General features: G+C 36.8%; 1 long non-coding RNA gene and 1 pseudogene across 2 annotated transcripts in view; both read right to left on the bottom strand.

Moving 5' to 3' along the window:
• The window catches only part of LOC309797122, a 181981-nt gene that overhangs the window by 49866 nt on the left and 106251 nt on the right, over nt 1-25864 (bottom strand). The window contains exon 2 of the long non-coding RNA XR_014292550.1: nt 13483-13545. This is a non-coding gene — a long non-coding RNA (uncharacterized lncRNA). The remainder of the gene's footprint in view (nt 1-13482; nt 13546-25864) is intronic.
• LOC309796925 (ADP-ribosylation factor-like protein 5A) lies at nt 23043-23535 on the bottom strand (annotated as a pseudogene). The gene has a single exon. The product of its transcript is annotated as an ADP-ribosylation factor-like protein 5A (transcript).

The following is a 25864-nucleotide window of genomic DNA, read 5'->3' as shown; positions in this document are numbered from 1 at the left end:
TATGTCAGAGAGTGTTCTTCCTCTGTTTTCCTCTAAGAGTTTTATAGTGTCAGGTCTTACATTTAGGTCTCTAATTCATTTTGAGTTTACTTTTGTGTATGGTGTTAGGGAGTGTTCTAATTTCATTCCTTTACATGTAGCTGTCCAGTTTTCCCAGCACCACTTATTGAAGAGACTGTCTTTTCTCCATTGTATATCCTTGCCTCCTTTGTCATAGATTAGTTGACCATATGTGCGTGGGTTTATCTTTGGGCTTTCTATCCTGTTCCAATGATCTATATTTCTGTTTCTGTGCCATACTGTCTTGATTACTGTAGCTTTGTAGTATAGGCTGAAGTCAGGGAGTCTGATTCCTCCAGCTCCATTTTTTTCCCACAGGACTGCTTTGGCTATTCGGGGTCCTTTGTGTCTCCATACAAATTTTAAGGTTTTTTGTTCTAGTTCTGAAAAGATGCCATTGGTAAATTGATAGGGATTGCACTGAATCTGTAGATTGCTTTGGGTAGTATAGTCATTTTCACAATATTGATTCTTCCAATCCAAGAACATGGTATATCTCTCCATCTTTCTGTATCATCTTTAATTTCTTTCATCAGTGTCTTATAGTTTTCTGCATACAGGTCTTTTGTCTCCCTAGGCAAGTTTATTCCTAGGTATTTTATTCTATTTGTTGCAGTGGTAAATGGGAGTGTTTCCTTAATTTCTCTTTCAGATTTTTCATCAGTAGTGTATAGGAATGCAAGAAATTTCTGTGCATTAATTTTGTATCCTGGAACATTACCAAATTCATTGATTAGCTCTAGTAGTTTTCTGGTGGCATCTTTATGATTTTCTATGTGTAGTATCATGTCATCTGCAAACAGTGACAGTTTTACTTCTTCTTTTCCAATTTCTCTTCCTTTTATTTGTTTTCCTTCTCTGATTGCCAGGGATAGAACTTCCAAAACTATGTTAAATAATAGTGGTGAGAGTGGACATCCTTGTCTTGTTCCTGATCTTAGAGGAAATGCTTTCAGTTTTTAAGCATTGAGAATGATGTTTGCTGTGGGTTTGTCATATATGGCCTTTATTATGTTGAGGTAGGTTCCCTCTATGCCCACTTTCTGGAGAGTTTTTATCATAAATGGGTGTTGAGTTTTGTCAAAAGCTTTTTCTGCATCTATTGAGATGATCATATGGTTTTTATTCTTCTATTTGTTAATATCGTTTAGCACATTGATTGATTTACGTATATTGAAGAATCCTTGCATCCCTGGGATAAATCCCACTTGATCATGGTGTATGAATCTTTTAATGTGTTGTCGAATTCTGTTGGCTAGTGTTTTGTTGAGGATTTTTGCATCTATATTCATCAGTGATATTGGTCTGTATTTTTCTTTTTTTGTAGTATCTTTGTCTGGTTTTGGTATCAGGGTGATGGTGGCCCCATAGAATGAGTTTGGGAGTGTTCCTTCCTCTGCTATATTTTGGAAGAGTTTGAGAAGGATGGGTGTTAGCTCTTCTCTAAATGTTTGATAGAATTCACCTGTGAAGCCATCTGGTCCTGGACTTTTGTTTGTTGGAAGATTTTTAATCACAGTTTCCATTTCATTACTTGTGATTGGTCTGTTCATATTTTCTGTTTCTTCCTGGTTCAGTCTTGGAAGGTTATACCTTTCTAAGAATTTGTCCATTTCTTCCAGGTTGTCCAGTTTATTGGCATAGTGTAGCCTGTAGTAGTCTCTTAGGATGCTTTGTATTTCTGCAGTGTCTTTTGTAACTTCTTCTTTTTCGTTTCTAATTTTATTGATTTGAGTCCTCTCCCTCTTTTTTTTCTGCGGTACATGGGCCTCTCAATGTTGTGGCCTGTCCCACTGTGGAGCACAGGCTCCGAACATGCAGGCTCAGCGGCCATGGCTCACAGGCCCAGCCACTCTGCAGCATGTGGGATCTTCCCAGACCGGGGCATGAACCCGTGTCCCTTGCATCGGCAGGCGGACTCTCAACCACTGCGCCACCAGGGAAGCCCCCTCTCCCTCTTTTTCTTGATGAGTCTGGCTAATGGTTTATCAATTTTGTTTATCTTCTCAAAGAACCAGCTTTTAGTTTTATTGATCTTTGCTATTGTTTTCTTTGTTTCTATTTCATTTATTTCTGCTCTGATCTTTATGATTTCTTTCCTTCTGCTAACTCTGTGTTTTGTTTGTTCTTCTTTCCCTAGTTCCTTCAGGTGTGAAGTTAGATTGCTTATTTGAGATTTTTCTTGTTTCTTGAGGTTGGCTTTTATAGCTATAAACTTCCCTTTTAGAACTGCTTTTGCTGCATCCCATAGGTTTTGGGTCGTCGTGTTTTCATTGTCATTTGTCTTCTCTAGGTATTTTTTGATTTCTTCAGTGATCTCTTGGTTATTTAGTAACATATTGTTTATCCTCCATTTGTTTGTGTTTTTTACCTTTTTCCCCCCTGTAATTTATTTCTAATATTATAGCGTTGTGGTCAGAAAAGATGCTTGATATGATTTCTATTTTCTTAAATTTACTGAGGCTTGATTTGTGGCCCAAGATGTGATCTATCCTGGAGAAAGTTCTGTGCGCACTTGAGAAGAAAGTGTAATCTGCTGTTTTTGGATGGAATTTCCTATAAATATCAATTAAATGTATCTGGTCTATTGTATCATTTAAAGCTTCTGTTTCCTTATTTATTTTCATTTTGGATGATCTGTCCATTGGTGTAAGTGTGGTGTTAAAGTCCCCCACTATTATTGTGTCGATTTCCACTTTTAGAGCTGTTAGCACTTGCCTTATGTATTGAGGTGCTCCTATGTTGTGTGCATGTATATTTATAATTGTTATATCTTCTTCTTGGATTGATCCCTTGATCATTATGTAGTGTCCTTCCTTGTCTCTTGTAACATTCTTTATTTTAAAGTCTATTTTATCTGATATGAGTATTGCTACTCCAGCTTTCTTTTGATTTCCTTTCCTTTTTTCATCCCCCCACTGTCAGTCTGTATGTGTCCCTAGGTCTGAAGTGGGTCTCTTGTAGACAGCATATATATGGGTCTTGTTTTTGTATCCATTCTGCAAGCCTGTGTCTTTTGGTTGGAGCATTTACTCCTTTCACATTTAAGGTAATTATCCATATGTATGTTCCTATGACCATTTTCTTAATTGTTTTGGGTTTGTTTGTGTAGGTCCTTTTCTTCTCCTGTGTTTCCCACTTAGAGAAGTTCCTTTAGCATTTGTTGTAGAGCTGGTTTTGTGGTGCTGAATTCTCTTAGCTTTTGCTTGTCTGTAAAGCTTTTGATTTCTCCATCCAATCTGAATGAGATCCTTGCCAGGTAGAGTAATCTTGGTTGTAGGTTCTTCCCTTTCATCACTTTATCATGCCACTCCCTTCTGGCTTGTAGAGTTTCTGCTGAGAAATTAGCTGTTAACCTTATGGGAGTTCCCTTGTATGTTATTTGTTGTTTTTCCCTTGCTGCTTTCAGTAATTTTTATTTGTCTTTAATTTTTGCCAATTTGATTACTATGTGTCTTGGCGTGTTTCTCCTTGGGTTTATCCTGTATGGGACTCTGCACTTCCTGGACTTGGGTGGCTATTTCCTTTCCCATGTTAGGGAAGTTTTCGATTATAATCTCTTCAAATATTTTCTCTGGTCCTTTCTCTGTCTCTTCTCCTTCTGGGACCCCTATAATGCAAATGTTGTTGTGTTTAATGTTGTCCCAGAGGTCTCTTAGGCAGTCTTTATTTCTTTTCATTCTTTTGTCTTTATTGTGTTCCGCAGCAGTGAATTCCACCATTCTGTCTTCCAGGTCACTTATCCGTTCTTCTGTCTCAGTTATTCTGCTATTGATTCCTTCTAGGGTATTTTTCATTTCAGTTATTGTATTGTTCATCTCTGTTTGTCCTTTAATTCTTCTAGGCCTTTGTTAAACATTTCTTGCATCTTCTCCATCTTTGCCTCCATTCTTTTTCCAAGGTCCTGGATCATCTTCACTATCATTATTCTGAATTCTTTTTCTGGAAGGTTGTCTATCTCCACTTCATTTAGTTGTTTTTCTGGGGTTTTATCTTGTTCCTTCATCTGGTACATAGCCCTATGCCTTTTCTTCTTGTCTGTCTTTCTGTGAATGTGGTTTTTGTTCCTCAGGCTGCACGACTCTAGTTCTTCTTGCTTCTGCTGTCTGCCCTCTGGTGATTGATGCTGTCTCCCTTCTATATCTTTTGATTAGAGAATTCAATCCATTTACATTTAAAGTATTTGTTAATAGATTGTAATTGGCATTTTGTTAATTTTTTTCCAGCTGCTTTGTGGTTCTTCTGTTCCTTTTTTCTGTACTTGCTCTCCTCCATTGTGATATAATGATTTTATGTATTGGTATGCTTAGATTTCGTCCTCTTTATGTTTTGTTTATCTACTATAGGTTCTTGTTTTGTGGTTAGCACAAGGTTTACATATAACAGCTTATATTTATAACAGTGTATTTTAAGCTGATAAAAACTTAAGTTTGAATGCATACTAACGTTCTATATTTTTACTCTCCCTTACACCCTACCACATTTTAGGTCTTTGATGTCACATTGTACATCTCTTTATCATGTGTATCCCTTAACTATTGTAGTTATATATGTATTTGCCCTTACCAGTGAGATTTATACTTTTGTATGTTTTCTCTTTTAATTAATACTCTTTCTTTTCAGCTTAAAGAAGTTCCTTTAACATTGCTTGTAAGGCTGGTTTCTTGGTGATGAAATCCTTTAGCTTTTGCTTGTCTAGAAAACTCTCTCTCCTTTAATTCTGAATGGTAACTTCACCAGGTAGCATATTCTTGTTTGGAAGTTATTTTTTTCTTTCAGCACTTTGACTATATGTCATGCCATTCACTTCTGGCCTGCAATGTTTCTGTTGACAGATCTGCTTATAGTATTATGTGGGTTACCTTGTATATAACAAGTTTTTCTCTTGTGCTTTTATTCTTTTCTTGTGTTTAACTTTTAACATTTTAGTTATAATGTATCTGGGTGTGAGTCTCTTTGGGATCATTGATTGGTTGCTTCAGCACTTGGCCCTGGGGTGGTGGGTCTGAGCACATGAGCCCTTTGACAGCTGTTTCTCAGTTCACTATAGCACTGTAGTCCTTGTGGACACAAGCCCTGTTGGTTTTCAAAGCTAGATGATTAGGCGGCTCATCTTCCAGAATATGGTCTTAAACAATGTAGTGCCTGATGTGAGAGGTTCAAACCATTCACTTCTCAGGGAGGATATCCAGGTTTTCAGATCTCTCCCAATTGTGGGTCACCATGCTGTGGTTGGGATTTATGGCAAGACTGTGTCTCTGCCTCTTACCCACTTTAATATGGATTTTTTTTTCTTGTTTGCCCACTGCTGAGGAGTCATTCAGCTAGTTTAAGGTTTTTTCCCAGAGGAAATTGTTCCATATGTAGCTGTACATTCGGTGTATAGGGAGAGGTGAATTCAGGATGTTCCTGTGTTACCATTTTGAACCAGAACCCTCTTGTCTTTTTAACATCTTTATTGGAGTATAATTGCTTTACATTGATGCGTTAGTTTCTGTTGTATAGCAAAGTGAATCAGCTATACATATACATATATCCCCATATGCCCCACCTCTTGCATCACCCTCCCGCCTTCCCTTTCCCACCCACCCCTCTAGGTGGTCACAAAGCACTGAGTTGATCTCCCTGTCCAATGTGGCTGCTTCCTACTAGCTATCTATTCTACATTTGAGAGTGTATATATGTCAATGCCACCCTCTCACTTCTTCCCAGCTTATACTTCCCCCTGCTCGTGTCCACAAGTCCATTCTCTACGTCTGTGTCTTTATTCCTGTCCTGCCCCTAGGTTCTTCAGAACCATGTTTTTTTTTTGTTTTTTTAGATTCCATATGTATGTGTTAGCATACAGTATTTGATTTTCTCTTTCTGACTTACTTCACTCTGTCTGACAGAGTCTAGGTCCATCCACCTCACTACAAATAACTCAATTTCATTTCTTTTTACGGCTGAGTAAAAAGAAATTTTTTTTCTGTTGATTTGAGTCTTCTCCCTTTTTTTCTTGATGAGTCTGGCTAATGGTTTTTCAATGTTGTTTATCTTCTCAAAGAACCAGCTTTTAGTTTTATTGATCTTTGCTATTGTTTCCTTCATTTCTTTTTCATTTATTTCTGCTCTGATCTTTATGATTTCTTTCCTTCTGCTAACTTTGGGGGTTTTTGTTCTTCTTTCTCTAATTGCTTTAGGTGTAAGGTTAGGTTATTTATTTGAGACGTCTCTTGTTTCTTGAGGTAGGATTGTATTGTTATAAACTTCCCTCTTAGAACTGCTTCTGCTGCATCCCATAGGGTTTGGAGCATAGTGTTTTCATTGTCATTTATTTCTAGGTATTTTTTAATTTTCTCTTTGATTTCTTCAGTGATCTCTTGGTTATTTAGTAGTGTATTGTTTAGCTTCCACGTGTTTGTATTTTTTACAGTTTTTTTCCCTGTAATTGATATCTAGTCTCATAGCATTGTGGTTGGAAAAGATACTTGATACAATTTCAATTTTCTTAAATTTACCAAGGCTTGATTTGTGACCCAAGATATGATCTATCCTGGAGAATGTTCCATGAGCACTTGAGAAGAAAGTGTATTCTGTTGTTTTTGGATGGAATGTCCTATAAATATCAATTAAGTCCGTCTTGTTTAATGTGTCATTTAAAGCTTGTGTTTCCTTATTTATTTTCATTTTGGTTGATCTGTCCATTGGTGAAAGTTGGGTGTTTAAGTCCCCTACTATGATTGTGTTACTGTTGATTTCCCCTTTTATGGCTTTTAGCATTTGCCTTATGTATTGAGGTGTTCCTATGTTGGGTGCGTAAATATTTACAATTGTTATATCTTCTTCTTGGATTGATCCCTTGATCATTATGTAGTGTCCTTCTTTGTCCCTTGTTATAGTCTTTAAAGTCTATTCTGTCTGATATGAGAATTCCTGCTCCAGCTTTCTTTTGATTTCCATTTGCATGGAATATCTTTTTCCATCCCCTCACTTTGTCTGTACGTGTCCCTAGGTCTGAGGTGGGTCTCTTATAGACAGCACATATACAGGTCTTGTTTTCGTATCCATTCAGCCGGTCTATGTCTTTTGGTTGGAGCATTTAATTCATTTACATTTAAGGTAATTATAGATATGTATGTTCCTATTACCATTTTCTTAATTGTTTTAGGTTTGTTTTTGTAGGTCTTTTCCTTCTCTTGTGTTTCCTGCCTAGAGAAGTTCCTTTAGCATTTGTTGTAAAGCTGGTTTGGTGGTGCTGAATTCTCTTAACTTTTGCTTGTCTGTAAAGCAAAAGTTTAATTTTTTAATTTTTCTGTCGAATCTGAATGAGATCCGTGCTGTGTAGAGTAATCTTGGTTGTAAGCTTTTCCCTTTCATCACTTTAAATATGTCTTGTCACTCCCTTCTGGCTTGTAGAGTTTCTCCTGAAAGCTCAGCTGTTAATCTTATGGGGATTCCCTTGTATGTTATTTGTTGCTTTTCCCTTGCTGCTTTTAATATTTTTTCTTTGAATTTAATTTTTGATAGTTTGATTAATATGTGTCCTGGTGTGTTTCTCCTTGGATTTATCCTGTATGGGACTCTCTGTGCTTCCTGGACTTAATTGACTATTTCCTTTCCCATGTTAGGGAAGTTTTCAACTATAATCTCTTGAAATATTTTCTAAATCCCTTTCTCTTTTTCTTCTGGGACCCCTATTATTTGAATGTTGGTGCATTTAATGCTGCCCCTGAGGTCTCTGAGTCTGTCCTCAATTCTTTTCATTCTTTTTTCTTTATTCTCCTCTGCAGTAGTTACTTCCACTATTTTATCTTCCAGGTCACTTATCCGTTCTTCTGCCTCAGTTATTCTGCTATTGATCCCTTCTAGAGAATTTTTAATTTCTTTTATTGTGTTATTCATCATTGTTTGCTCTTTAGTTCTTCCAGGTCCTTGTTCAACGTTTCTTTTATTTTCTCCATTCTATTTCCACTATTTTGGATCATCTTTACTATCATTACTCTGAATTCGTTTTTAGGTAGACTGCCTATTTCCTCTTCATTTGTTTGGTCTGGTGGGTTTTTACTTTGTTCCTTCATTTGCTGTGTATTTCTGTGTCTTATTTTGCTTAACTTACTGTGTTTGGGGTCTCCTTTTCGCAGGCTGCAGGTTCATAGTTCCTGTTGTTTTTGTTGTCTGCCTCCAGTGGGTAAGGTTGACTCAGTGGCTTGTGTAGGGTTCCTGGTGGAGGGGACTGGTGCCTGTGTTCTGGTGGGTGGGGCTGGATCTTGTCTTTGTGGTGGGCAGTGTTGCATCTGGTGGTGTGTTTTGGCGTGTCTGTGACCTTAATATGATTTTAGGCAGCCTCTCTGCATATGGGTGGGGTTGTGTTCCTGTCTTCCTAGTTTTTTGGCATGGGGTGTCCAGCACTGGAACTTGCTGGTCTTAGAGTTGAGATGGAGATCTCTGGGAGATCTCTCGCCGATTGATATTACGTGTTGCCGAGAAGTCTCTGGTGGTCCACTGTCATGAACTTGGCTCTCCCATCTCCGAGGCTCAGGCCTGACACCTGGCCGGAGCGCCAAGACCCTGTCAGCCACACAGCTCAGAAGAAAAGGGACCAAAAAAAGAAAGAAAAAATAAAATAAAAAAAATTTTAATTATTAAAATTTAAAAATTTAAAGAAAAAGAGAGCAACCCAACCAATAAACCACGATTAACTTAAAAATCAGAAACTAGTCAGTCACATACAGCAAACCCCCAAGTCTACAGTTGCTCCCAAAGTCCACTGCCTCAATCTTGGGGTGATTCATTGCCTATTCAGGTATTCCACAGATTCAGGGTACATCAAGTTGATTGTGGAGATTTAATCTGCTGCTCCTGAGGCTGCACAGTGAAATTTCTCTCTTTTCTTTGTTCTCACTGCTCCTAGGGTTCAACTTTGGTTGTGACCTCGCCTCTGCATGTAGGTTGCCCTCTGTCGTCTGTTCTTCACCCAGAAAAGACTGGGTTAAAGGAGCAGCTGACTAGGGGGCTCTGGCTCACTCAGGCCGGGGGGAGGGAGGGGTATGCAATGCAGGGCGAGCCTTTGGTGGCAGAGGCCTGCATGACATTACAACAGCCTGAGGCACACCATGTGTTCTCCTGGAGAAGTTTTCCCTGGATCACGGGACCCTGGCAGTGGCGGGCTGCACAGGCTCCTGGGAGGGGAGGTGTGGATAGTGACCTGTGCTTGCACACAGGATTCTTGGTGGCTGCACCAGCAGGCTCAGTGTTTCATGCCCATCTCTGGTATCTGTGCTGACAGCCGTGGCTCACACCCATCTCTGAAGCTCGTTTAAGAGGTGCTCTGAATCTCCTCTCCTCAGACATGCCAAAACAATGGTCTCTTGCCTCTTAGGCAGGTCCAGAGTTTTTCCCGGACTCCCTCCTCGCTAGCTATGGCGCACTAGCCCCCTTCAGGCTGTGTTCACGCAGCCAACCCCAGTCCTCTCCCTGGGGTCTGACCTCAGAAGCTCGTGCCTCAGCTCCCAGCCCATGACCACCCTGGCATGTGTGCAGACAAGCCTCTTGGGCTGGTGAGTGCTGGTCGCACCAATCCTCTGTGTGGGAATCTCTCCTCTTTGCCCTCCACACCCCTATTGCTGCCCTCTCCGTCATGGCTCTGAAGCTTCCCCCCACCCTGCCCACCCCCCTTCTCTGCCAGTGAAGCGGCTTCCTAGTGTTTGGAAACCTTTCCTCCTTCACAGCTCCCTCCCACTGGTGCAGGTTCTGTCCCTATTCTTTTGTCTCTGTTTTTTTCTTTTGCCCTACCCAGGTATGTGGACAGTTTCCTGCCTTTCGGGAAGTCTGAGGTCTTTTACCAGTGTTCAGTAGGTGTTCTGTAGGAGTTGTTCCACATGTAGATGTATTTCTGATGTATCTGGGGAGGAAGGTGATCTCCATGGCTTACTCCTCTGCCATCTTGAAGATTCTCCTGTCTTGTCTTCTTGATGATAGCAATTCTGACAGGTGTGAGGTGATGTTTCTTTGTGGTTTTGATTTGCATTTTCCTGATGATCAGTGATGTTGAGTATCTTTTCATGTACCTGTTAGACATTTTTGCAAAGAAGACATCCAAATGGCCATTTAGGTCTTCTGCCCATTTTTTAATTGTGTTGCTTGTTTTTTTTAATATTGAGTTGTATGAGCTGTTTATATATTTTGGATATTAACCGCTTATCTGATATATGGTTTGTAAAATTTTTCTCCCATTCTTTATGATGCCTTTTCATTCTGTTTGTTGTTTCTTTTGCTGTGTGGAAGCTTTTAAGCTTGATGTAGTCCCATTTGTTGATTTTTGCTTTTGTTTGTTCTTTTGGTGTCATATCCAAAAAGTCATTGCCAAAACCAATGGCAAGGAGATTCTTCAAGGAGTGTTATGATATCACTGACTCTTAGGTTTGAGTCTTTGATCCATTTTGAGCTAATTTTTATGATTAGTGCAAGATAGGGGTCCAATTTCATTGTTCTACCTATGTTTATCTAGTTGTAGGAGTGTTATAGGACACTCATCTTGATGTTGCATTTACATAGCCAGCACGTTGTTGTTGTTGTTTTTTGTGGTACGCGGGCCTCTCACTGTTGTGGCCTCTCCTGTTGCAGAGCACAGGCTCAGCGGCCATGGCTCACAAGCCTAGCCGCTCTGTGGCATTTGGGATCTTTCTGGACCGGGGCACAAACCCGTGTCCCCTGCATCGGCAGGCGGACTCTCAACCACTGCGCCACCAGGGAAGCCCCAGCACATTGTTTTGGTTTAAAAAGTATTCTTATTTAAGAGTAACCATATATGTATGTAAGTGGCCAGTGGATATTATGGAAGAGTGAATCCTACTCCTTGACTCTGCCACTACTTAGCTTTCTCATGTCTAACAGAGGAAGAGAATCCTAAGGATGGTTTAATTTTCCTTATTTCCTTTACTTTCCAATTTCATGTGTAGTCCATAGTTCCCCCTCCTATTTACAACTATCCTAATCAGGTATGATTTGAAATTCAGATAAACACTTGAACCAAAATCCTTATGGCTGAGGAAGAGGTAAACAGAAGTTTATGAGCACTAGAATTTCACACATAGTAAAGTAATTCTGTAGAGATCATTATATCCTCACATAATCTTTTTTTCAGTTTGTAAAGTAAATGTCAGAAAATGTTAAGCAATTTGCCTAGGATTATACAGTGGTGGAACTCAAATTTGTTTCTAAACTCCATTTTTTTTTTGGCTACACAATGTGGATGCCACACAGTAGGCACATTGTGGGAGAAATGATTGGACACAGTTCTTTGGGACAAAAGAGCAGTCAGAAGAAAAAAAAAAAGAAGTGATTGAAATCATGGGTTATTTTTCACTGTCTTTTTATACTGTCTTTTTTGTGTGCCTTGCATGAAGGGGAAGGCCGAGAAAGCCCTTTTGTCTGTTCATTAACTTATTAGCATCAACAGAAAGTTTTTTAACCATGACTAGCCAGTCTGTCTCCTACTTCTCTATTTTCTGTGTTAAAAGCAGCATGATACTGGAAATAAGGGAAGAAGGAGATGCTGAATAGGAGATATTTTCTTATAGAAGTGATAGTGTTTAGTTTCTTTTTTACTGATAATAATATCAATTCCTCTATCATCCCACAACAGAGATTTACACACACATCCATAGAGACTCCACTGTGTCTTATATCATACAATGACCTTTCCCAAACCAGAGTACTTCAGTAAATGCTTATTGGTTAGACTGACTGAGGCCAGGTTGTGATCAAGCACATATTTTGAGTTATATGGATTCTCCAGACCCTGTTTCAAGTTACTACCTCATCATTTTCAAATAGGTTAACACATCATCAAACATGCCTCAAAATCACGCTCAAGGATCTGATTAGCCGAAGATAGGTTGTCTGCAATTTTATTCCCCCCCCTCAAATTTTTCAAAGTACACCACTAATTTGGATCATTGAATAACATAACTCTCTGAAAATTTAACCAATCGGTTGCTCTCCTAAATCACTATTTTGTCTGATCACTGTGTTTAGTAATATATATTTAGCATTTCTGTAGAGGAGTGGGACATGCCTATTTGTCAAAGCTACTGTATAAAAATGGTTATATACAATACCAAATTTTCTCAGTGATCTCCTGTTTTTCTAGTTTTCTCTGGGCTAATAGATCAAAAAGAAATCTTACTTTTATATTACCCCTTATCTAAAGTCTAATTTCATTAAATTTTAAGCTTTATACATAGTGAAACTCCCTAAAGCATTGGAACAAGTTATGTACTCAGCTAAATATGAGATAACATGGTAGTAGCTTTAAAGAAAGAAATACGAGTGATTGATAGATTTACAAAAGGTGAAAAATTACTCTATGCATTTGATTTCAAAGTAGGTGATAGGAAAGGATAGCTTCCTACTCCCAGGTTAATATGCAACCCTACAATTGAGATAAAATAATGTTTTGCCCTGCAGATATGCCTACCCTGTTCTACATTGTTCTGTAAATAGGCAGTGATGGCAGAGCAGTCTGCTCAGGCAAAATAGACACTGCCCTGGCCAGAAACACTGTCTGTATTAACATACCTGCCTGACAGCTCCAAATCAGATCAATAATTTTAAAGCCAAATAAAGGCTTTTGTTACATATCTCATGGTAGATGCAATCCTGGATATTTTAAGAACTATTTTTCATCAGAATGAGAATGAACAGTTTTTTATCTGCTGAATTTAATTATATATTAAAATATACAGTATTCTCTCCTATTATGAGTAATCAGGTCATGCAAATGTGCAGGTTTCATCCTTACATTTAAATGTGTTTCATTGGAGACAAGCAACAATATATTTTTTTTCACATATATCTGCCTGGAAGAAAACATTTAATCTTTGACAGTTAAGGGCCTCAGGATTTAGTTATTATATCATTAGGTATGAATACTTTTTACTAACTTATCCCAAATATAAAGGAAAAATTGAGATCATATCAGTTTGACTTACATAATAATCTAGAACTTCTATATTGCATCCGCTTAATTAGCTAGTCTCCCCCGCCACACAAACACACACAGAGTCAGTCTCTCAATAGGTATTGACTTAGAAAATAACTCAAACCTAAATGGACCTTTCTCCACTCCAAATTTAATCAGATGCTCTTTAGTTTCTGCAACTTTCTGTAGCATCCAAAGCAATATATGATAACTAAGTCTTTTTAAACATTTACATATGTGCTAAGCATTTTATACTCATTATCTTATTTAATGTAAACAACATTACCAAGAGTTTATAACTAATAGGCATTGCAAACTCCACCCATATTCTTTCTGTGAACAGCAAATAAATAGATTGTTCTCAGGCTATTTGTTCCTAAATTCCTTCAGCTTGTGTTTTTTCAGTTATAGTTTGAGTTTGATGCACTGAAACTAGACAAGGAGGTCCCAGTTCTTACCTAATGGATGTAGAAAAGGTGTCACGTCGATTGTCTTATGTCATTGGGCAAATGGAATAATGTCTGGAAGAAAAAAATATACAGTAAGCCTCTATCACATCTGCACAGTGTAAACATCATATTATTTTCCTTCCAAATAAATACTAAAGTTAATTAGGCAATCAGGAGTTTAAATGGAGAAAAAGTAATGCAACAGATAAATATGGAATAACCATGAGAAAATGTAATTTTAAATATTGTCTGAGGAAGCCAGGCCCATAAAGGATACTAAGAACAGCTTGAGTAGAGCTGGATGTCTAAGAATGAACACGATTATTGAAATGTGGAAGAAGAGCATGGGAAGAAAAACAGAATTTAAGATGAACTGCCCAATGTCATGTCCGATTAGTGCTGCTGACTCATCTAGTTGGGCCCTGAAGAATTTTCAAAATGGTAATGGCACTTTCCCAGGGAGAGTGTATGACGTAGTGGAAAGATGGGCTTTTGTGTCAGACAGACTGGAACATGAACCTTCACTCAACTACTCCTAGTAGTGTGACTTTGAGTAAGTTACTTAAATTTTCTCATCCTGTTTCCTCATCTGTTGAATAGTTGCTAATGCCTCCTCAGGATTGTGTGAGGACTATTTGAAATAGCATATGCCCAACCTTTAGCACTATACCTGGCACACAGTAATGCCCACTCAGAAATACCAGCTGTCCCTTCTGAGTTCATGAAGTGGTTGTCCATTGTGACACACTTTCTAGAAATGAAAGATTATGAGACAGAAATACTTTACAGAAGCACTGAAATAAACAGGAAACCTGAATTCTAGTACTGGCTTTCCTTTTGGCTTATCGTTCAACCTTGGGCAAGTAGTTCACTCTCAAAGGTTCCTTATGTTCTCATATAGAGAATAGGATCACATTATTTCTAATGGGCTTCCTGAAACTTACATTCTGTGATTCCTCCCCAAAAAGGGAATTCTAATAGGTAAACTATTGATTAGACATATTTCATTTGTAATAGCAAAGAATAAGCTCTAAATGAACCATGTAACAAAATACTTTAACTGGATTATAACAGAGTATTTTTTAAGAGGTAAAACTATTGCAACCCATAAATACTCTCTAAAAGTTAAAACTGCATTTCATACAAATTCTTTATTTCCTTCAAAAGTATAGCCCTCTCAGCCTAGTTAGAAAGAAACATTCATTATTGTGACTGTTCTTGTATAAATTCATTTTGGGTTCACTTTTCATTGCAGGATCTCTGCACAATTTTCAGATATCATGAAGGCATAAACATGATTACACCTTTCTCATTTTACAGGTGAATAATTAAACTATGATGCAGAGAAGTTAAATAAATTACCCAGTGCCCACCCATGAGGGACAAAGCTGGAATAGAGCCTAGTTATTCTGATGCCAAAAATACCATTTTCCCTGCTGCATCCCCCACCATCATTACTCACTCCCAGATTCCCGAAGGACTCATTTGCTTTTGATAAGCTCAGACATGTCATTTTCTCTCTCTAAAAAGTGCTGCTTCAATCTTTTGAAGGGAGAGGATATCTGTAGTTGAAATTCGGCGCAAATAGCACCATCTCAAGTGAGAAGATCACCTACCCGCACCCACCATGTGCACTACTTTACTTTCTAGTCCATAGTTTGGCACTTTGTGTAGAAAATTGATCTTTTACAGCCACTTAGTAGTATTTCTCAAAGTCCCACAAGCAGTACTCTGCTAAATGGCATCTAGCTCATCTGGATATGTTGAGTTTCCAGATCATAAACTCCTAAAGGGCAGAGTCTACAATTATTTGGCTAACTTTATATCACTTGCAACTGTGGATGCTTAATAAATACTATGTCATGGTAATGATGAGGATGACAAGTTAATGCTCCTCCAAGTGTCAACCAACCAGTGAATTCAGTGAAAGTCAAACTGGTCATTTGATGTCATAAAAAAATCCAGTTACTTGATTGAATTATTCAAATTGTAGCTGGTTGCTTTTATGCTTGTATAGATATAACGTTAAAGTTGCTTCCATATTGAGAAGAGAATGGTGCAACATATTCATTAGTAGTCACTTTTATCTCATCAAATTAATAAAATATAATAATATAGTGGCATGGAATCTCAGGAATTTCTTTTAGGTAGCCTTTCCAAGCCATGAATTTATGTCACAATATTCTTGGCAGATAAATGCCCTGGCTAAACTTCATTAATATTGACCTAGTGCAATTAAAATTGAGTACCCTAAGAAGCAGGCTTCCGTTTACCATTTTTTGATTTATATAATTTTCACCTCCATATCTACATTTGGAAAATAATGTGGAAAAAGAATTCCATTGAAGACAATGAGCAATGGATAGGACCAGCAACGGTATACTGAGGATCATCAGAATTATCTTGATAATTGCTATAATGTACCCCTTTACTTACATATTAATATATACACAATTTGGAAAAAAAAGAATAAAGCTGGAAGACTTACTACCTCACTTCATGACTTATTCTAGATCTTACATGTTCTTACTACAGAAAAGAAATGATAATTATGTGATGTGACAGACATATTAGCTAATGCTAAATGTTCATAGCAGCTCTACTTGTAATAATCTCAAACTGGAAACAACCCAAATGTAGTAATCATTTTGCAACATATAAGTGTATCAAATCAACACATTGTATACCTTAAAGTTATACAATGTTATCTGTCAAATTGTATGTTAATAAAGCTGAAAAAAAGATAAAGTAATCAGGGCAGTGTAGTGTATATGGATGTACAGACACATGGATCAATGGAATAGGAAAGATTCCATATAGAGAGTCACTCATATATAGTCAATTAATTTTTGAACAAATTTGCCAAGGTAATTCCTGGTGACAAGATGATCTTTTGAGAAAATGGTGCTGGAAATATTAGATAGACAAAAGAAAAATTTAACTTCAACCTCAATCACACCATATATAAAAATGAATAGAAAATATATCACAACCCAAATAGAGAAATGAACATCATACGACTTTTAGAAGAAAACAGGAGATAATCTTAACCTTGGATTTAACAAAGATATCTTAAATACAACAAAAATGAATAAAAAAATACTCAGTAAATAACGGTTCATCAAAAGTATATCTTGGGCTTCCCTGGTGGCACAGCGGTTGAGAGTCCACCTGCCGATGCAGGGGACACGGGTTTGTGCCCCGGTCCGGGAAGATCCCACATGCCGCGGAGCGGCTGGGCCCGTGAGCCATGGCCGCTGAGCCTGTGCGTCCAGACGGATCCTGTGCTCCTCAACGGGAGAGGCCACAACACTGAGAGGCCCATGTACCGCAGGAGAAAAAAAAGAAAAAAGAAAAAAAAAGTATATCTTAAAAAGACAATGATACACAAGTGTGAAAAGATGAGCCCTAGACTTGGAGAAAATATTTGTAAAGCAAATACCTGACCAAGAACTTCTAAAATATCTAAAAACACTTTTATAACTTGTTAGAATAGAAACCACTGAATTAAAAATGGGCAAAATATTTGAAAATGTAACAAAAGAAACTCAGCAAATAAGCACATTAAATTATGCTCAAGATCATTAGCCATTAATAACGTGTCTATTAAAACCATAATAAGATACTGCTACATACCTACTAGAAAGGCTATAATTAAAAAGACTGAAAATACCACACATTGGTAAGGATGCAGAAATCAGATACACTGCTGGTGGGAATGCAAAATTACACAACCACTTTGAAAACAGTAAGCAATTTATTATAATGTTAAAAATAAACCTGCCATACAAATCAGCCTTTGCATTCCTAGGGATTTACCCAACAGAAATTAAAGCATATGTTCCCTACTAAGATTTATACATAAATGTTCATAGCAGCTCTATTTGTAATAATCTCAAACCAGAAAAAACCCAAATGTCTTATTGATATAAGTGAATGAATGAACAAATTTCAGCGTATCCATATATTGGAATGCTACTCAGCAATAACAATAAGTTATTAATACAGGCAACGATATAGATGAATCTTAAAATAATTACGCTGAGTGAAAAAAGCCAGAAAATAGAGTGTAGGATCCCATTTATATATATATAAATGATAAAATGCAAACTAGTCTATAGTGACAGGAAGCAGATGAGTGGTTGCTTGGGGAATGGTGGTTGCATTGGCTAGGAAAGAGAGATTATAAGTGGACACCAGGAAACTTTTGAGGGTAAAGGATATGTTCATTATCTTGATTGTGGTGATGGTATACCTATACAAAACAAATTTTACACTTTAAAAATTGGGGGGATATATACACGTGTATATATATATATATATATATATTTTAGTCATCTGAATATATGTGGTAATTGAAATCTTGGGAAGGATTATAGAATTAGAAGACAGTGGGGTCTAGGAACAATCTTGATTACAACATATAACAGCTGGGTCGAGGAAGATGCATTTGCAAAGGAGAAGAGAAGGAATGGGCAGAGAAGCAGAGAAGTAAAATAAGTATTGTAGAACCTAAGGGAAAAGAGTTTTCAGGAAGGATTTAGTCGTTTGTCAACAGTAAACATTGCTGCTAAGAGGTCAAATAAAATGAGAATAGTAAAATCTATTTAACTTAGAGACACTGGTAACCTTAGCCAGATCTGTTTTTATGGAGGAATGTGGCAGTAAACTAAATTGTAGTGGGTTGATGGGAAATAAAGAAATGGGGAGAGTGAATAAAAGTAACTTTTAAAGATTTTTGGCTGACAAAAATAGAAAACAGAGATATAGGTGGAAGTGGCCAGAGGGAGAAGAGCAGTTATGGAAGGCTATTTTAAAAATTGAGGGCATGGGAATTCCCTGGCAGTACAGTGGTTAGGACTCGGTGTTTTCACTGCCGGGGCCTAGGTTCAATCCCTGGTCGGGGAACTAAGATCCCCCAAGCCATGCAGTGCAGCCAAAAAAAAAGGGGGGGGGGCGGAGCAAATACTATGACATTTATAACAGTGTTGTGCTTGAGATGGCTCTTGAGAGTCAATTGTTACGTTTTCAAAAATTTTGCAAGCCATTAAAAAATAAGTTATATAAACTTAGAATTAGGCAAATTATATTAAAACCAAAGAAATAAAAACTCAAAACTCATCAGTTAATTATATTATACTATTATTTATACATAAGGTTGTATATATTGATTGTGTGGTGGGAATATTATCTGTAATGTTTACTGCTACATATCTCAACTCTATGTTCAGTGACATCATCTGGGTCATTTGAACTTGGCCATGGAGTTCTGGAATATTTACACCACAGAAATTGGTAAATACTACAAATAATGGCTTGCTTTATTTATTTTTGTTGTTGTTTTTATTGTCTAGCAAAAACATGATAGAGAAAATCTTAATGCTGATTAAACTTTAAAATTAGGTCTGTGACCATTACACTCTAAATAGCACAAAAAAATTGAGGAATTACTATTCCAGTATTCAAAAACTATTGGGTGATTCAGCAGAAAAGTCACTCACATCACTGATGAACATGCTATGTTCTGACACTTTCCATTTTTTCACTTTCATCTTATTCACTAATAGAAACAAAAATATCAGTCAACACTCAATGCCAGAACTACATTCGTTTGTTAATTACAACCACAGCTTGGCTATTAATACACAAGCTCACCAAAAACAAAGACAGCATTCAGTAAGAATCAATTGATTATATGGAATTTATGATAGAGTATAGTATATTTTATTTGTAAATTGTGTGCTACACATACTCTTTGTTAGTGAAATTTACAATCATGCACATATATGCATGTATGCATATTTCTAGATAGCCAGTTATTAAACATTTATTAACACATTTATATGTCAATAAGCCATAATAAAACAGACCAACAAAATCTTAAAAATCCATCTATATCTGTTGAATTACTATTCCTTGAGAATGTTAAATGACTTTAAAGCACGGACAAGACAATATGGGCCTGGGGCAAGAGTATAGATATAAAATATATATTTGAGAGGTATCCAATATAGTAAGGGACATGGCTGGGGTAAAGTGCAGAAGACACTGAATTTACCAACTTGGATCAATAACCTAGACTCATACCAGACCATGGTTAAAACTCAAGCAGTTCATTTGTCATTCGATTAAGGCTCTATAATAAAAGTAATAAATACTTAATGTGGACCAGATGCTGTGCTAAATATTTTAAGAATCCTTATGCAATAGGTATTATTATTACTACAGCCATTATATGAGCAGAGGAAAGTGAGGCTGACGGAGATTTATTAACTTGCACAAATTTATAGAGCTACTTAGTAGAGGAGCTAGCATTTGAACAAAGTTCTGCCTGACACCAGTTGTAAAGTTGCTGGTGCACCTAACCACTGTATACCAATGCCTCTTTCTAATCTTTTTTCCAGCTTTATTAAGGTATAATTAACGAATAAAAGTTGAATATATTTAAAGTGTACAAGTTGATGTTTTCATATAGATATTCTCTGTGAGATAATCACACAATCCAGCTAATTATCACTTCGCACTCTCAATTTTCTTTTTCTTTTCTTACTTTTCAGTGAGGACACAGGATCTACTCTCTTAGTAAATTTCAAGTATAAAATACAGTATTGTCGACTGTAGTCACATTGCTGTATACTAGATCTCTAGAACTTATCTTCTATAACTGAAACTTTGTACTCCTTGACCAATATCTCCCCACTTCTCCCTTCACCCAACCCCAGGCGACCAACATTCTGTTGTTTCTATGAGTTTGACTATTTTAGATTCCACATTTAAATGAAATCATATATTGCATGTGTATGTGTGTATATATATACATACATATCTCACATATATCTCATTTTCTTCATCCACCAGTGTACACTTAGGATGTTTCCATATCCTGGCTATTGTGAATAATGCTGCAGTGAACATGGGAGTGGCGTACAGAGATATCTCTTTGACATACTGATTTCATTTCCTGCAGATATATACCCAGAAGTAGAGTTGCTGTATCATTACAATAGTTCTATTTTCAATTTTTTGAGGAATCTCCATTCTGTTTTCCCTAATGGCTATACCAATCTACATCCCCACCAACTATGTACAAAGGTACTCTTTTCTCCATATCCTTGCCAACACTTATCTTTTGACTTTTGATAAAAGGTATTCTAACAGGTGTAACATGATATCACATTGTGGTTTTGATTTTCATTTCCCTGATAACTAGTGATGCTGAGCACCTTTTCATATACCTGTTGGCCATTTGTAAGTCTTCTTTGGAGAACTGTATATTCAGGTCATTTGCTCGTTTTTTAAATTGGGTTATTTGGGTTTTTGCTACTGAGTTGTATAAGTTCCTTATATATTTTGGATATTAATCCCTTATCTGATATATGGTTTATAAACATTTTCTCCCACTCTGTAGGTTGCCTTTTCACTCTGTTGATTTTGTTTCCTTTGCTGAGCAAAAGCTTTTAGTTAGGTGCAATGCCACTTTTCTTTGCTGCTTTCATAGTTCTCTCTTTTTCCTTGAATTTTGACAATTTTATTATAGTGTGTCTAGGTGGAGTCTTCTTTGGATTGACCCTCTTTTTAGTCCTTAGAGATTCATGATACTTGATGTCCATTTCCCTTCCAAGTTTTGGAAAGTTTTAATTCATTATTTCTTTAAATAAGCTTTGCCTTTTTCTCTCTCTTCTCTTGCTGGGACTTCCATAATTCATGTTTTTTTTCATTTTGATAGTGTCCCATAAGTCCTATAGGATTTTTTTTTACGCTTTTCATTCTTTTTCCTTTTTGTTCATCTGACTGTATAATTTAAAATGACTTGTCTTCAAAGCTTAGTAACTTAGGATTTACTTTTGTAAAAGCACGTTGACAAGTATTAAATGTTATACTTGCATTTTGACAATTATAGTATAAATATAAAACACAAAACATCCAGTGTTAAACACTGATCTCCCATGGTTGCCTTGGATTTAGATATTGGTAGTTTATATTTCATAGAAGGGAACTTTCAAAGTTCTGTCAGTGCTTATAGCATGTAATATTATTCCTCATCAAAATCTTCATGAAATCTAAAAGGCTGGTATTAAAAGTGGTTATTATTTTTTTCTTGAATATTCTAAAACATGCCAGTTTGGAGTAGCTTTCAGAGTTTCAAGGCATGAAGATATACTGAATACTCAAGAATATGTTTTAACACATTAAGTGTAAGTTTGTTTACAGTTACAATAGAAATACCTTCAACTTTCAGCTACTGAAAGAAAATACCCAAGAAAACATGAAAGGTATTTTGGGCCAAGTTACTTCTTAGTGAAAATAGTATATCATCTTGATCAATTTTTAAACCAAATTCTTGAAAGCATTAAAAATTGTTTTTTGGTTTTTTTTTTTTTACAATTGTCAAACTATTCCAACTCCTAATAAGAACTTTTCAAATTAAAAAATTATCTCTGTTGCTTAGAAAATATGTTTTATGTTTAATCTCAAATTCACTTTAAATGCTGGACATATGATTTAATACCTAAGAAGACTCTAGCTAAATTATTTGGTAATATTTATAGGGTGATACTTTTCTGGGTAGACATGTTTCACACAACAGTTTTTAATTAATGCTGAAAAAAATCACTTCATAATTTTAAATACACTGAACGATAGGCTGATTGATGGATTAACAGTTTATTTAGTAATTTAGGGTCCAATAAAGGCAACAATCTGATAATTGCTCGATGTGCAATTCTGCCCATTAGTAATACTAAGCCAAGAACTTGATATTTCACTCAGTTGGATTACTTAGTTTCATGTATGTGATTTGATCAACAAAACAGTATGTACACAATGTCAAGATTTTTCCTTCTTCTTTATTATTATTTTAAGAGCAGCTCAGTGATTTGGGGGGGGTGGTTAGTATAATACAGAGAACATAGGGAAAAAGTATAAAATGGCACTTAAAACCAATACCCATACTGATCTCATTATGGTCATAACTAAGAATATTAACTTTTGTGTAATTTGCTTTTCTTTAGAACATAAAGCATTAACTTGAACTTCAAGTATATACACAATACATAAACAACCTTATGCAAAATACTTTTTGTAAGCTATATTACATTTTAAAATATTGGAAACTGAGTATCTGTGCTGATTTGTCTTTTGACTATAACAAGAAGAGAACAACATTCAACAAGGGAGGGATATACTGATAATAAAGCTCTCAAAGTTAAAAATGTCTTCCTTTCCCTTTCTACCTAGTACAGACTATACAATGTCCCGAGAGGACTTATGATGAGAAAAATGTCAGTCACAGCTTTAAGCCCTTGGTTTGGAAGGAGCTAATGAGAAAGCTGATTGGAAGGTGAGACTTCATGTTTGTTTTCAAATAAGTGGTCTTAAACTTTTTCTATAAGAAGAAAAATTAGTTCATCTATCTATCTATCTATCTATCTATCTATCTATCTATATATATATATAAACCATTCATTTTTACAGTTTTCAGGTAAAGTCTGACACTTGGTTTATACAAAGTCTGTGAGGAAAGGTCAGTAGAGATCATCTAATCTTAAATTGTGAAATCATTCAATTTCTTAGCATAGTCTCTCCCCAGTAAAAAGCACAGCATGCCTGGATATGCCACTGGCGATCTCTAATAAAAGTTAGTTCCAAAGACTGGGAGATTTCTGCTACAGTCATGCATTCTTTTCACCATCTTGTTTATTAGCAAAAATCAGCAATCCAGCTTTCCTTACGTCCTCATGGGCTAACATTTTATAGAGTTCTCTAATTACAGAAATTCTTGGTCTGTACTGTCCACAACAACTATTACAAAATCTCTGTTAGTACAGTAAGTGTTCCAGGAAGAATGAAGAGATTCTTGGCCACCAGTATTCCACATGAGGAAGCATGTATTATTAATCACTATCTCTTCTACATTACTTCCTATTGTAGGGATGTATGTACAATTTCATTCACAGAAGACTGGTAAAGGATGATACTTTTCCTTGCGTTATCCACCCCAACAATAACTTTGTGCTCCTGGTGCTTGAAGAGTCTCCATATCCTGGTGAAGAGAATTCCCATTCTTGGGTAGCTGACCCCCTTTCCAGCCACCTGGGTGACCTGGACACCCCCAGCTCAGGCTGAAGCAGAGGAGGAAGATGTGCTGGAGCCTACACCTCTGCTGCTGCTGCTTCTGCACTGACTGTTGGCCAGCTTCCTAGGAACCAGAGGGAGGCAAAAGCCCAGGCCTTTCTGCCACACCCATGGCCTGGACGCTGCCTCTGGGGCACTCTTCTGGCTTGCACACATTGCCTCCATATTGTCTGCAATGAGCCTCGTGGACCACTTTCCTCCTCTAGCTCAGGTGACTTGCCTTGAAATTCAATAATTCTTTTTTCTGATTGATCAAGTCTGCTGTTGAAGTTCTCCACTGAGTTATTTTTTTTTTTAGAAGATGTTGGGGGTAGGAGTTTATTAATTAATTTATTTATTTTTGCTGTGTTGGGTCTTCGTTTCTGTGCGAGGGCTTTCTCTAGTTGTGGCAAGCGGGGGCCACTCTTCATCGCGGTGCACGGGCCTCTCACTGTTGTGGCCTCTCTTGTTGCGGAGCACAGGCTCCAGACGCGCAGTCTCAGTAGTTGTGGCTCACGGGCCTAGTTGCTCCACGGCATGTGGGATCCTCCCAGAGCAGGGCTCGAACCCATGTCCCCTGCATTAGCAGGCAGATTCTCAACCACTGCGCCACCAGGGAAGCCCCTCCATTGAGTTTTTAATTCTTTATTTTTATTGTATTCCTCAGCACCACCATTTCTGTTTGGTTCTTTTTTATGATTTCTGTCTCATTGTTGAAATTCTTGTTTTGTTCATGTGTTGTTTTCTTGATATTGTTGTCTATCTTTGTTCTCTTGTAGCTCACTAACAACTTGGCAATCTCTATAAAAAATGTATAATGCATGTATTGTTTGATTCAAAAGGAATTTGTCATACAAAACTCTCACAAGCAGGCAAAAATAGTTTTCAGTAGCATTGTTTTAGTAGGGAAAAGTTGGTGACAATGTAAGTGTTCATCAGTATCAGACTGGTTAAATTAATCATACCTCAATTATGCTATACAGCTCTTATTATATATAGAATATCACATAGCTAGTAACGTGGTTTATAATATTATATCTATATATACTGCCCTGAAAAAGTTACTGGAGATATATTGTTAAGCAAATAAAACAATTTACAACACGAAATGCATGTTATGATGCCAGATGGCCACATAAACAAGATATATGAGACCCAATGGGTTAGTTAGATATAGCTGATTGTGGATGCATAGAACCATCCTGAAAGTATATACATATGCTAAAGTGAGGACTTCAGAAAAAAGAGTGGAATGAAAAATGGGACTACACTTACTTTTTCCTTTGTTGCCTATGTAATACATTAAAACAAAATGGGCCTATCTTTATTTTAAAAAATACTAGCCTGCACATTGTATTTTTGCCACTGCCAGAATCAATGGGTATGGAGACAGTAATCAATAATTTTAGTGTGGCTGGTACATAAGATAAGGATGAAGCACTCTCTGGGTTTACTCTCTGTCTGCAGAGCCAGATTAAGACACAAAGTCAGGTTAGTTAAATACATATATAAGAGGGTCTAGAATGTTCTTGACATTCCCAGATGCCAGTGGCAAGAGCTTTATTTGAACACTGAAGTAGAAATATAGAAGATAGAGCATAAGACCATTAAATCTTCCCATTTCCGTAATGGAATGGAATGTGGAAAGGTGAGGAAAAATCATAAATTGCTTCTTAAACTCACAGAAATGTATATTAATGTTCAAACTCCGCCAGCTTCCAACTTTACTACTGTTAGTGTGCAAAAAATGAGAGCAAGTGTGTTTCTGACACATTTTGACAATTTTTTCAATGCATATAAGCAGGCAGAAAAATAGCATCCTCGAAGAGCTTCAAGTATCACGTAGGCTACTCAGCTGACACCCATAAAGTCATTTCTGGATGCGATTTCTCTTGTTCTAATCTATGGTCTCATAGTACTGTTAAAACTTGACCCCATCTTAATACTGATTTCATGGTCTTTTAATTAAATCCAGTTCAAAGAAAGGACTCAGTTCTCCAACCATATGCATCACATCTGGAGTAATGGAAATAATTATGCTCTTGATTTAATGCAGTCTGTCTCTTTCCTGAACATTTTTAGTGGGAAACATAGGTGAAAAGCTAATGGAAGAGGAGGAAAAGATGGGCATCCAGGGAAAGTTATACTAAATATTGAAAGGAGAATGATTTTAAAGGAGCACACATTCATGAAAATTATACTTAAGCATGGAGAAATCTAATAAGAAACTTCTAAATCGATAACATGAAACTTCTAAATTGATAACATTTCAGAAATG

This window comes from Mesoplodon mirus (genome assembly GCF_964341445.2).
Source record: "Mesoplodon mirus genome assembly, chromosome: X".
In the NCBI taxonomy this organism is placed as follows: domain Eukaryota; kingdom Metazoa; phylum Chordata; class Mammalia; order Artiodactyla; family Ziphiidae; genus Mesoplodon; species Mesoplodon mirus.
The sequence above is the reverse complement of the archived record's forward strand: the minus strand, read 5'-3'. Positions and strand labels throughout refer to the sequence as shown.